This window comes from Diabrotica virgifera, chromosome 6 (assembly GCF_917563875.1).
Source record: "Diabrotica virgifera virgifera chromosome 6, PGI_DIABVI_V3a".
In the NCBI taxonomy this organism is placed as follows: domain Eukaryota; kingdom Metazoa; phylum Arthropoda; class Insecta; order Coleoptera; family Chrysomelidae; genus Diabrotica; species Diabrotica virgifera.
In genome coordinates, this window is record NC_065448.1 from 135658913 (window position 1) to 135671662 (window position 12750).

Consider the following 12750-nt stretch of genomic DNA (forward strand, 5'->3'; position numbering starts at 1 on the left):
GTTGGGCTAAGAGCTCCGCCTTGTCTTAGTCCTCCTGTTACTGTAAAAGTGTTTGATCTATTGTTGGTACTAATCACCGAGTTCACATTCTGACTATATATTTTCTGGATGATTCGTATTATTTTATGTCCTACACCTTTCTCTCTTAGCACTTTCCACACACTCTCTCTCTGTCTGGGTACTTTGTCGAAGGCCTTTTCTAGGTCTAAGAAGGCTAAGTATATGTTCTTTTTCTCTTGAAGCGCTTTTTCGCTTATTTGTTTTAGCGTGAATATATGATCTTGTATGCTCCTTCCGCTTCTGAAACCACTTTGTGACTCGTCTGGTGTATCTTCCGCGATGATTCTTATTCGTTTATCTATGATTTTCTCTAATATTTTCATTGATACACATAGCAATGTCAATCCTCTGTAGTTATTACATTCTCTTTTTCTTCTCTTGTTTCTTCTGTTTAATTTCATTTCATTCTTATTACTCATTAAGTATGTAATTGGATGTTCTAAATATGTCGACGATAATTAAATTTAGACATATTTTTATTAAAATTCCCAACTCGGTAATGAACCAATCAAACAAAGAAACTCGTTTGATTTTTTTCTTCTAAAAGTGGATATTTGAATAGAAAAATGTAGACAGCACATAAGAGTATATTCTAAAATTAATGAACAGAGATAATATCAGAACAGAGCATACAAAAGTTTGGCGTGGCGTTAGTGGCGAATCGCTCTGGGGGCTGGCAGAACTAATTACACTCTGGATCAATAATTCACGTTTCTGTAATGTTCGTTCGCTTTAAAAATTGTGAGATTTTGATATTTATGTAACTCACTAAATTGAAACGTGACACGTTATCTTTTTTATCAATTTAGTACATATCGGAAGATCACTTTTCACACTTTTACGATAAAGGCGTACGTTTCCAACTGTGCAGTTGCTGTTTTTTGTTTAAAATATAATCTACCATATCGTCGCCTCATCGACAAGGCGAAAACTGCGGGTTCGTTGGGAAAAATATTCCCATGAGATTTTTTTGCATAATCACATTTGTGAGACACCCCAGAATAAGGTTCAAGAAGTCGCACACGCGAAAACTGGTCCAAATTTTTTTTAACAATTTTTTTTAATAAAATTGTTAAAATAAAGATTTTTGGCACGGACAAATTTTTTAGGTTTTTCTGGCCATTCTGGTATGTATTCAGTACTTTGCTCTACGGTGTTAAGTCATGGACTCTTAAACAGAGGAATATTAAAAATCTTGAAAGCTTTGAGAGGTGGTGCTACCGTGGTATACTAAGAATAAGTTGGGTGGATAAAATTACAAATGAAGAAGTAATACGCAGAATAAATAACGAGCAAGAAGTTCTACTGAATATAAAAAAGAGAAAACTTGAATACTTAGGCCGCCTGATGAGGGGACAAAAGTACACATTCCTACAAAATATAATGCAAGGAAAAATCCAAGGACGAAGAAATCCAGGCCGTAGAAGAATGTCCTGGATGAGAAATTTGAGAGAGTGGTTTGGCTGTACCACTAACGAATTGTTCAAAACAGCAGTAAATAAAATTAGAATCGCCCTAATGATATCTAATCTCTGATAGGAGAGGCACTCAAAGAAGAAGAAGGCCATTCTGGATAAAAAAGGCCTCTTGTAACTTTTCTCTAAAGTTGATCATTTTAGAGTTATATGCAATTTAAAATTTGAAAAACGCAAATATGGCCATTTTTAAGACTTAATAACTCGGTTAAAAATTATTATTATGAAATTCAGAAAGTGACCAAATCAAAGATTAAAGCCTCCACTACATGACCCTGAAGAAATTTATGTCATTAATTTATTACTAAGCTGTTATTTTTAATTATTAATAATGAACCGTAAGATGGTACTGACGCTGCTGTAAATGTGAGTGCGTGCGAGTAAGATGCACTATTGACTGCCGGAATGGCATCTCTCTCGCACTCATCATTGCCGGCCGCCTAATACGTGCATGGCGCTCATTATTTTTACTTAAAAATAAAAGCTTAATGATAAAATAATGACAATAATTTCTTCAGGATCTTGTAGGGCGGGCTTTAAACTTCTATTTGATCACTTTCTGACTTTAATAGTAATAACTTTTAACCAAGTTATTAAGCCTTAAAAATCGCCATTTTTAGTTTTTTTTTAATTTTAAATTGCTTATAACTCGAAAACGAGCAACTTTAGAGAAAAATTATAACATACCTTTTTTGTCCAGAATGGTCCAAAAAACCTAATAAAATGTGCCTGGGCCGAAAATATTGATTCTTTGCAATTTGATTAAAAAAAATTGAAAAAAAAAATTGGACCACTTTTTACGTTGGCGACTTCTTGAACCTTATTCTGGGATGTCTCACGAATATGATTATGCAAAAAATCTCATGAGAATATTTTTTCCAATGAACCCGCTGGTTTGGCCTTGTCTATCAAAGCAACAGTAGGATATGTAAAATAATGTAGTTTCGAGAAAAACGCAATTGAAAATTTTACGAAACTTCAGTAATTAATAACTTTTTTATATTTGAATGGATTTACATGGAATTTTGTTTGAGTACCTAATTTTACATGCGTCACATAGCAATTTATATTAATTCATAAAAAAGTAAAAAATAATCAGAAAAAAGTTGGTTGTCCTACTGTTGCCCTCAAAGATAATCTGTTTTTAACGATATCCGTAAATTTCTGTTATATAAACTTATATTGCACTAAAGTTTTGTTTAAAATTTTACACATTTCAATACAAAAAACAAAACAATTTTGTTGTTCAAACATGTTATTACATAAATTATAACATGAACAGACATGCTTTTCAAAAATTTAAAAATTTGACAAGATAATAAACAAAATACAATGAAAAAATCATCAGAATCAGTTTTGGTAATAGCGGATGCTGAAAGTTGTGAAAGTAAAAACTTATTGCATTTTCTTAAATCAGCCCGAAATTTTTAAAGGGGAATTTGTCATGAATTTAACTTACCTTTTTCCTGTGCTTGATAAATTCCACATAACAACTCAGAATGACCTCTGACTTCTTCTAGATACCCATAATTTTTACAATTTAAATTGGCTGAATTATTCATATTTACTCTTAACATACACCTTTTAACATAGCGTCGTTTAAACACAACGATAAGTCACAGCAACTAGTTGTGATGACAAGTTGAAACGCTGTTTAGACGCTGCGATTCAATGCGATACCACTTTCAACCCAACTCTAACTTTGATAAGTTGTGCGATGCACCGTTTACACACAATGATGAGTTGCAACAACTCGATTGACCTTGATAAGTTGTTTGATTTATCGCTGTGTTTAAACGATCCTTAAAGCGTCGTTTAAACACAACGACAAGTCACAGCAACTAGTTGTGATGATAAGTTGAAACGCTGTTTAGACGCTGCGATTCAATGCGATACCACCTTCAACCCAACTCCAACTTTGATAAGTTGTGCGATGCACCGTTTACACACAATGATAAGTTGCAACAACTCGATTGACCTTGATAAGTTGTTTGATTTATCGCTGTGTTTAAACGATCCTTTATAGAACTAGGTTGTTTAAGATTCCTTAAGATAAAATTGTGACCGCAAGCTGGGTAATATATAAACAAAGACGTAATCGCAACTCAGCAATAACTACCCCCATTCCACGAATATCCGACCCTCTTGGATTATCGCGACAACGAATATTTTACAGTGTAAAATATGACGAACGAAAGTAAATTGCAAATTATATTGTTGTTTATTGGAATAATTATTAGAGCAAAAGACTTTCGTACTTCTTATGTTGCACACTAAAATATTCGTTTTCGCGATAATCCAAAACAGTCGTATATTCGTGGAATACACCATAGCAACAGTAGGATATGTGCGTAACATAACTTAGTGTTGCATTAATATTGATGACCAAAATGGGTAAAGGACAAAATATGATGGTATGATAATATATATGTTGTCTTAATATTTCATTATAGAATTTGGGCTAAAAGGAGTTAAGCTACACAAGGATATGTAATATGTATTATGAAAAAAGTATTTCACTTTTTATTTATCTTGGTGTTACACTCAACAGAAGGGTTTATTTCGAATCATTTGACATGGATATCACAAAAGTCATTTTTTTTACATATATCCTACTGTTGCTTTGAGGCGACGATATAAACATACCAAATAAAAATGCAACACATAGAAGGAAAAATATATTTATCAACTCTATGTCATATTATGTATAAGTTTTCAGTTTGTGAAAACTGTCATTATAGATAGCAGTGCGTGAAGGGTTTAAAGTGTGCGTGAAGTAACAATGTATGTATTTTAAATGGGATTTACTTTTTCGCACTGTTTTTTAACACACTTTCATATTATCAAATATCCTTAACGTTCGCGTTGTCATGGTGATGACATAATGAGCAATAAATTACTACAAAAGTTTTGACAGTTTTGTGGTTTGAAAGAAGTTAGAATTTTTAAATGTAAAAGTTCTAAAAATTGTAGAATAGAAATGAATTCCAGTGACGAAGTGTTACAGTTTTTTTATTTGTTTATCTTAGATAAAATATTGTATGAAACTGTGCGTGAAGTACTTTTTGCGAACTTACGCGAAGTATAGCACTCGCTCCGCTGTCGCTCGTGTTCTAAACATCGCGTGCGTTCGCAAAAAGCATACTTCACGAACTGTTTCATAAATAACTATTTTAAATATCTCATTCTTATTATTTCACGTTATAAACAAATTTGCAACGTCATTTCGCCAAAACAATAATTATGAGCGGCTCCTTTTTGATTTTCTATACACCCGTTACTCTATGGGGCATTGATAGATCATATTGCGGAATGCTCCTCCAGAGTTTTCCTAGGGCATGTCAGAGGCCCACTAAGTTTTCTGGAGGATGTGGCAATCGATTTAGATTTCGACATACCATATCCCAGACATTTTCGATAGGTGACAAATCGGCTAATCTTGATGTTCACTCCTAAGTTTCCATACCAGATTCTTGTATGAACTCCATGGTTTCATGGGCAATATGGGGTTGAAAGATCGGATTTGGCATGGTATGTAGGTAGGAATGTAAAATTGGTTGCAGTAATTCAACAATATATTATCACCGAGCTGTCATAGCCGTTAATGAGGACTAAAAGTGCTGCTTCCCAAACATATAGCACCCCATACCATAATGCTTGCTAGTTTGTGAAAAGCAATAGTTTTAAGTACCTAGGATCGGTATTACAGAGTAATGGAGAAATAGATGGAGATGCATGCAGTAGAATTAGGGCTGGATGGATGAAGTGGAAAGAAGCGAGTGATGTGTTGTGTGACAGAAAAATTCCAATGAAGCTGAAGGGAAATTCTATAAAACAGTCATAAGACCGGCTATGATGCACGGAACTGAATGTTGGGCAGTGAAAAAGAAAGAGGAACAACGAATGCATGTGGCGGAAATGAGAATGCTTAGATGGATGAGTGGAATGACAAAGAAGGATAAAATTAGAAATGAGTATATTAGGGGAAGTCTAGGTGTGGCACCAATTGATGCCAAAATGAGAGAGCATAGGTTAAGATGGTTTGGTCATGTTCAACGTCGAAACGTTAATCACCCAATACGAAGAATAGCTGAAGTGCAGATTCCTGGAAGGAGTAGGAGAGGAAGACCAAAGAAGACCTGGGGGGACCATAAGGCAGGACATGTTGGTAAAGGGGATTAACATTGATATGACCCAAGATAGAATTGTGTGGAGAAATGCAATTAGGGAAGCCGACTCCGCATAGGGATAAGGCAAAGAGAATGATGATGACCATAATGCTTGCTAACAGTCAAGTCTATGCAAACAAAACCTAGATTCATCACTGAAGCAGACAAAATTCCATTAGCCATTTCAATCTTGCCGAGCTCTGCATCATTCTAAGCGTCGAACCTTGGTGTGTCAAAGGTAACACCAAAAGCGGACGGTAAGCTTTCAGCTTCATTCTAAGTACTCTTTGATTAACTGTTCTTCTTATAAGACTAGCATTTCTGTCGCTGCAACTGCATCACTTCTTACTTGATGTATACTCTCCCGTCTATTTCTGAGAGCACGAAGTCTAAGATGGCGCAAATCATAGCTTTGCAATATTTTAGGACGTCCGGACTCTAAACGACGCGGATAAGTCTCGTCATTGGACCACCTCCTCTAAACCCGCAACACCGTTGATGGATTAGCTTCAACTCTTCCTGAAGTTTCCCGTAAACCAAAACCGACCTCTTTAATGGAGACACGTCCTTTTGCGAAGTCACTTAAATGACGAAGTTATTACATGTTAAAGCCACCTTTAAGAAAACTGAAGCCATGTGTATTGGAGGGACAAAGTAGTCCATTACATTAGACAATGGGGTACAAATTAAACACTGTGATGCATAAAAGTACTTGGGCATGAAGATAGCTAAAGATAGAACACTCGATGCTGCTATAAACAACAGAAATATACATAGTAGAAAAGCCATGTGAATGATGAACGGCATTGTGTGGGACCAAACAATATCTAAAGCAAACAAACAGCTCACATACAATACCATGCTTAAAAGTAATCACATATGACAATGAAGTTTGGCCACTGAAACAAAAACAGAGAAAATGTTGCTGGTAACAGAAATGGACTTCTGAAGAAGAGTCGCAGGCAAATCAAGAAGAGATCGGATACCAAATGAGAGAATACGAGAAATGATGGGAGTCACATACAATAATTGATGACATAAAAATAAAACAACTAATATGGTACGGACATGTACAGAGAATGCCAGATGACAGGATCCCTAAACAGATTTTGGCGTGGACGCCACAAGGTAGAAGGGAAGGAGGAAGGCCGAGAAGAAGCTGGAGAGAGGGAATTGAAAAAGAACTAGAGGAAAGAGAAATCCCTCCAGGTATATGGTTAAACAGAGAAGAATGGCGGTTAGGAGTCGGAAAAACGATAGTAGTAATAGTAGTTATTACAACAGAATTTAGCAATTTATTCAATTTTAGAGGAAGTTAAATAACCTCCTAATTAAATAGTGAAATTATTAAGATTAATGTGAGATTACAAATTAAGGGTTTAATTTATGATTGAACGCGCAGAGCATTTCCGAAAAAGATAAAAAAACAGTGTTATTTACTTTCGTATAGACAAGGCGAAAACGGCGGGTTCGTTGGAAAAAATATTCCCATGAGATTTTTTTGCATAATAACATTTTTGTAATATACCCCAGAATAAGGTTCAAGAAGTCGCCCACGCGAAAAGTGATCCAAATTTTTTTTTAACAATTTTTTAAATCAAATTGCAAAAATTTTTATTTTTTATCCGGACAAATTTTTTTTAGGTTTTTTAGACCATTCTGGACAAAAAAGGTCTATTGTAATTTTCCTCTAAAGTTGATGGTTTTCGTGTTATAAGTAATTTAAAATTTGAAAAACGCGAAAATGGCCATTTTTAAGACTTAATAACTCGGTTAAAAATTGGATGCCTCAGAAGTCAAACGGTGTAAGTCAATTCTCCCTAAAAATGACTTATATCGAAGTTTAACACACATTATTATATATAATAATATTATTATTTCCTTGTTTGTATTTATGAATATGTTACCCATATTATGATAAATAAAGACGGTTTATTTGTTTTTAATAATTACTTATATTTCTGCAACTACATTCAGAAACATCTTAGTATCTCATTTTAAACACTTACTGACTTACACCCATTGGCTTCTGAGGCATCGAATTATTACTATGAAACTCAGAAAGTGACTAAATCAAAGTCTAAAGCCCCCCTACATGATCCTGAAAAAATGTGTGTCATTAATTTATTACTAAACTGTTATTTTTAATTATTAAAAATAAGCCGTAAGATTGTATTGACGCGGCTGCAAATGTGAGTGCGAGTAAGATGCCCCATTGGACTGCCGGAATGGCATCTCTCTCGCACTCACCATTGACGGCCGCCTAATACGCGCAGGCGCTCATTATTATTACTTAAAAATAACAGCTTAGTAATAAAATCATGACAAAAATTTCTTCAGGATCTGGTAGGGGGGGGGGCGCTTTAAATTTTGATTTAGTCACTTTCTGACTTTCATAATAATAACTTTTAACCAATTTAACTAATTTATAACTCGAAAACGATCAACTTTATAGAAAAATTACAAGATACCTTTTTTGTCCAGAATGGTCCAAAAAACCTAACAAAAATATGTACGGCCCAAAAATATTGATTTTTTGCAATTTGATTAAAAAAATTGTTAAAAAAAATTTGGACCACTTTTCACGTGGGTGACTTCTTGAACCTTATTCTGGGATGTCTCACGAATGTGATTATCCAAAAAAATCTCATGGGAATATTTATTCTAACGAACCCACCGTTTTCGCCTTGTCTACATAGTAGTACCTACGCAATTTAAGGTTACTCCAAGTGTTGGTGTGATTTTATAGTATAAATTGATATTGATGACAATAATACGGTTCTTTATACTGTAACTATGCACTTTTTATTCTTTTTAAAGTGTCCTCTCCTCAAAGGAGGTTCGCTACCACAATTGCAAACTCTTCTCTGTCTTCAGCTGTTTTTATTTGCTGTTAAAAATGTAGCCCTGTCCATGTCGGATGTCTCTCAGCTACGATAGTCTTTTCCTTCATAGTCCTCTCTTTTCCTCGATTTTTCCTTTCACTATAAGTTGAGCATATTGGTACAGTGGAACCTCGTTAACTCTGATTAATCGGGACCGCGACCGATCCGGGTTATCGAAAATCTGGGTTAGCCGGAGAAAATGGTAAAAATTAATAAAAACGGTATACTTACAGATAGTTGGCGTATTCCATGACGTTTTTTCCAACTCTCCAGCCAACCTTGACTCGCAGTGAAATTTGGTTCACAATCAGGCAACATTTTATTCAGCTTGAGTGCTGATTCTTGAATAATTGGTCCAGACACTGGTAAACCACGTTCGCGTTCCTCACAAAACCACACATACAAAGCGTCGTCGAGAGTCTCATTTTTAGCTTTATTAGCTTTGCACCGATTATCCAAACTGTCTTTTGTTATCATTTTGAAACAAAATTCTTCGATTTTAGTTCTATTTTTCTTCCAATCCGATACTGTAGATGTACCGACACCATATTATGATGCTGCAATTGTTTTTAAAGATTCTCCTTTATCAATTCTACCTAATGCTTCTAGTTCCTTTTCCATTGTCACTACAACATTTTTACGTTTTGTTGCCATTACGTAGACAAAAAAACACGCAAACACAACGAATTACGAACGATCACAGAACAGAGGCGAACAATACGACTGTTACTACACACACTACGGTCTCAATCGCAACGATGTTATGTTATTTAATGACAGTGAAGACTAAGACCATTGTTTAAAAAATAATTTTTTAATAGTCTTTTTAAACAATGCTAAGACAGTTTGAAATAAATAAAGGATACTGCAGGTGCCTGTTGTTTCCGATAACCTCAGACAATGAACGTCGCGTCGTGGGCCATGAGTCATTTTTACTATCGTATATGTAGTTCAAATTACACAAATACCCATTATCTCTCAAATATTATATTACATACATTTTTATTGTTGAAATGTTTGTCTGATAAAAATCGGTCCGGGTTAGCCGGACTTCCGGGTTATCGGGGCCGACTTATCGGGGTTCCTCTGTACTCTTATAACTTCTCAGTATGTGGCCTATGATGTATGATGTTTTTCTAACTTTCACTATGTTGAATCTGTCTATTCTATGCCACACTTGTTCGTTTGAGGTATGCGATATCCACGAAATTTTGAGGATTCTCCGGTAGATCCACATTTCAAAGGCCTCCAATTTATTCACGGTTGATGTTTAAGTTAGCACTTTTTACATACCTTCATATTATAGGTGAAAGAGATTTTTTGTTTCAATTGGTTGTTTACGTTGTAATTTTATAAAACAAAAAAAAATATGTGTGTACTTTGAACGCACGTAAGAAGTTATACTTCTATTATTATGATTTCAACGAAATTAATATACTTTAAACAGTTTATTTATATTTTATTTAAATAGTAAATTGCTACTTTTTAAAAAATTTTATTAAAAGAATACCAAAAATTAAAAAAACTAAAAGAATAAAACACACACAAATACATTGAAAAATGCCACAAATGATTTCTGCTGTGGGAGCACGCCAAATAGAATTCTATTTTAGTGACGTCACGTTGCCTAGCAACCGTCGATTCTCCCATTATGAAATTCTATTTTGTGACGTCAGCAAAATAGAATTCTATTTGACGTGCTCTGGACCCTGAACAGTAATTGTTGGAAACATTTTAACTAAATACGTAGTTTTTGAAAAAAAAAATATAATAATATACTTACAATCATAAAATGTATAAAAAAAATAAAAAAAAAGAATGTGTGTGTGTTTGTGTACTTTATACGCACGTAAGAAGTTATACTTCTATTATATGATTTCTTAAAATTATATATACCTACTTTAAACAGTTTGTTTTAATTTTTTTAAACACCAAACTAATTTTGTGCTTACCGCTTTCAAAAAAATTAATATAGGATTGCTCCGGACTCGAACTCAAGACCTCTCGATCTCTGGCCGAATGCTATACCAAATACGCTACGAGGACTGTGTCTGTATCGGTTCGGACGTACCTAATGACAATTCACGGTAACAAACAGACAATAAATACACAATAAAATGTTTTAATAACACTCATCTTACTCCTGACGAAGACAAATCCAAAGACACAAAAATTATAATAAATATATTTACTAAAAACACTAATATATTCTTTTCACACCTTTTCTTGCACTGATATATTTATACATAACTAGAAAGATTTAGCAACTAAACGCCATACTGTCTGTATGAGCATGCGCGCAGTATTATGACAGTTTACTCTCAATCGCGCCTAAAGAAGTATAACTTCAAAAATAAAAGTTTGTATTGGGGATTGAACCCGCGGACCATGGGCGCGGTTAGTTTTGAAATTCAAGTACATATATTTAGATTTCGGTTACGGAGAAGTATGCATTATGTTGGAAGATAGACCAACTAGACGTTTTAAACTTTTGACAGTTCTGAATTTAACCAAATTACTTAGTTTGATTTTTGTGGAATTTAAATATTAAAATACAACAAAACAGAGAGTAAGAAAACAATATTAGATGAATATTGGTAGACATTTTGTTGGTAATGAAATTATGTAAATCAAAGCATTACATACTAGGTAGGTTTATTTTACATTTTCCAAATAGGTGGGTAGGTAACTATGTAATTTTTTATTATGATTTACATGACATTTAGAGTTACGGAACCTGTTGCTTTTAAAAACTATTTAAAAAGTCACTACAATTTTAATCTTGCTTTTTTCTCTGCCCTCACAACAATAAAAACTAATATAGACAACATTTGTTTACTCATAACCGACATATTGATCAATTATTGACAGTTCATTGTAATTACCCAATCAGAGCACGTTTAACGTTTCAGCTGCGCTCAGGACCAAGACTTTTGATGAATTCGCGCACATATAAATTTACTCCCAACGCGCCTAAAGAAGTATAACTTCAATAATTACCCAAACAATTTTACAAGCAGTTACATATAATAATTAGTCGTCTAAACGATTTTGTCATAACCTAATTTTTCAAGAAACATATCATCTATTCCACTATATTAATTTGAAGAGAAATGCCATTAATTAACATTTCTATTCCTGTCTCGATCAATATTATCACTCGGTTTGTAATGCTGGAAGACCAACTAACTATTTAAAAACAAGAAACGTAGAATTTGAAGTTGCCTTCAAGTCTGGCAATGATCTCGTGTCACGAGCTCCTTTTACTTATTCTATTTACGATACACTCGAATGAAGTCAATTGCTTTTATCTGACAAGGGACAGGCCTGATAAGAAGACCAAATAAATAGTATAGAAACCAGATAGCAGTAAGTGAATACACTGTGAAAATAGACTGAATGCGCTTTGAGTGTAATCAAAGGGCAGGCACTGAACTAAAAATGTTTTTAATAATATTTTAAAAATCATAAAAAACATACAAAATTGAAAAAGTTTTACATTTGCGTCAATACACTAATACTATATCTATACAGAGAGGGGCAAAATTATGGAATAAATTCATGTTTTCGTGAATGGGGGATTAATACCGGAAATAAATCCCGAAACAGGTCGATTTTTATTTTTAAATTATGATATTTTTCATACATATTATACTAGTGACGTCATCCATCTGGACGTGATGACATAATCGATGATTTGTTTTTAATTAAAATAGGGGTCGTATGCTAGCTTATTTGAAACGTTATTCAATTCTCTATTCAGTAATGTAAACAATAATGTAATTATTGGTACAGGGTATCCAATTTTTTTTTAAAATTAAATTGATTGACATAAAAAAAGAATGTATGTAATTTATATTTAAAAAAATACATTTTACTACTGTCAGAAAACAGAAAACATGTTTGTTTATGTTTGAAATGAAAAATGTTTGCTTTTAGATAAATCAGATATAAGTAGAGAACATGGCTTGATCTCAATACGAAAAAAAAAACACAAAGTACAGAGTAGTCAGTAAACCTGAAATATTAACTATACTACTTTTGGAAATATGACAACGCAAAGGAAAAGTAAGATTGCGACTTTTGAAAAGACTTCATCTTTACGAACGCTAATAGGGTGGGTATTGTCGATGCAGCAAGTGTCAATGCCGCGGTTTTTCA

The 12750-nt window shown here is 33.8% G+C and overlaps 1 pseudogene; it reads right to left on the reverse strand.

Moving 5' to 3' along the window:
- Nucleotides 1-9254, reverse strand: part of LOC126886200 (jerky protein-like) — a 55347-nt pseudogene extending 46093 nt beyond the window's left edge.
- Nucleotides 9255-12750: the final 3496 nt, after the last annotated feature.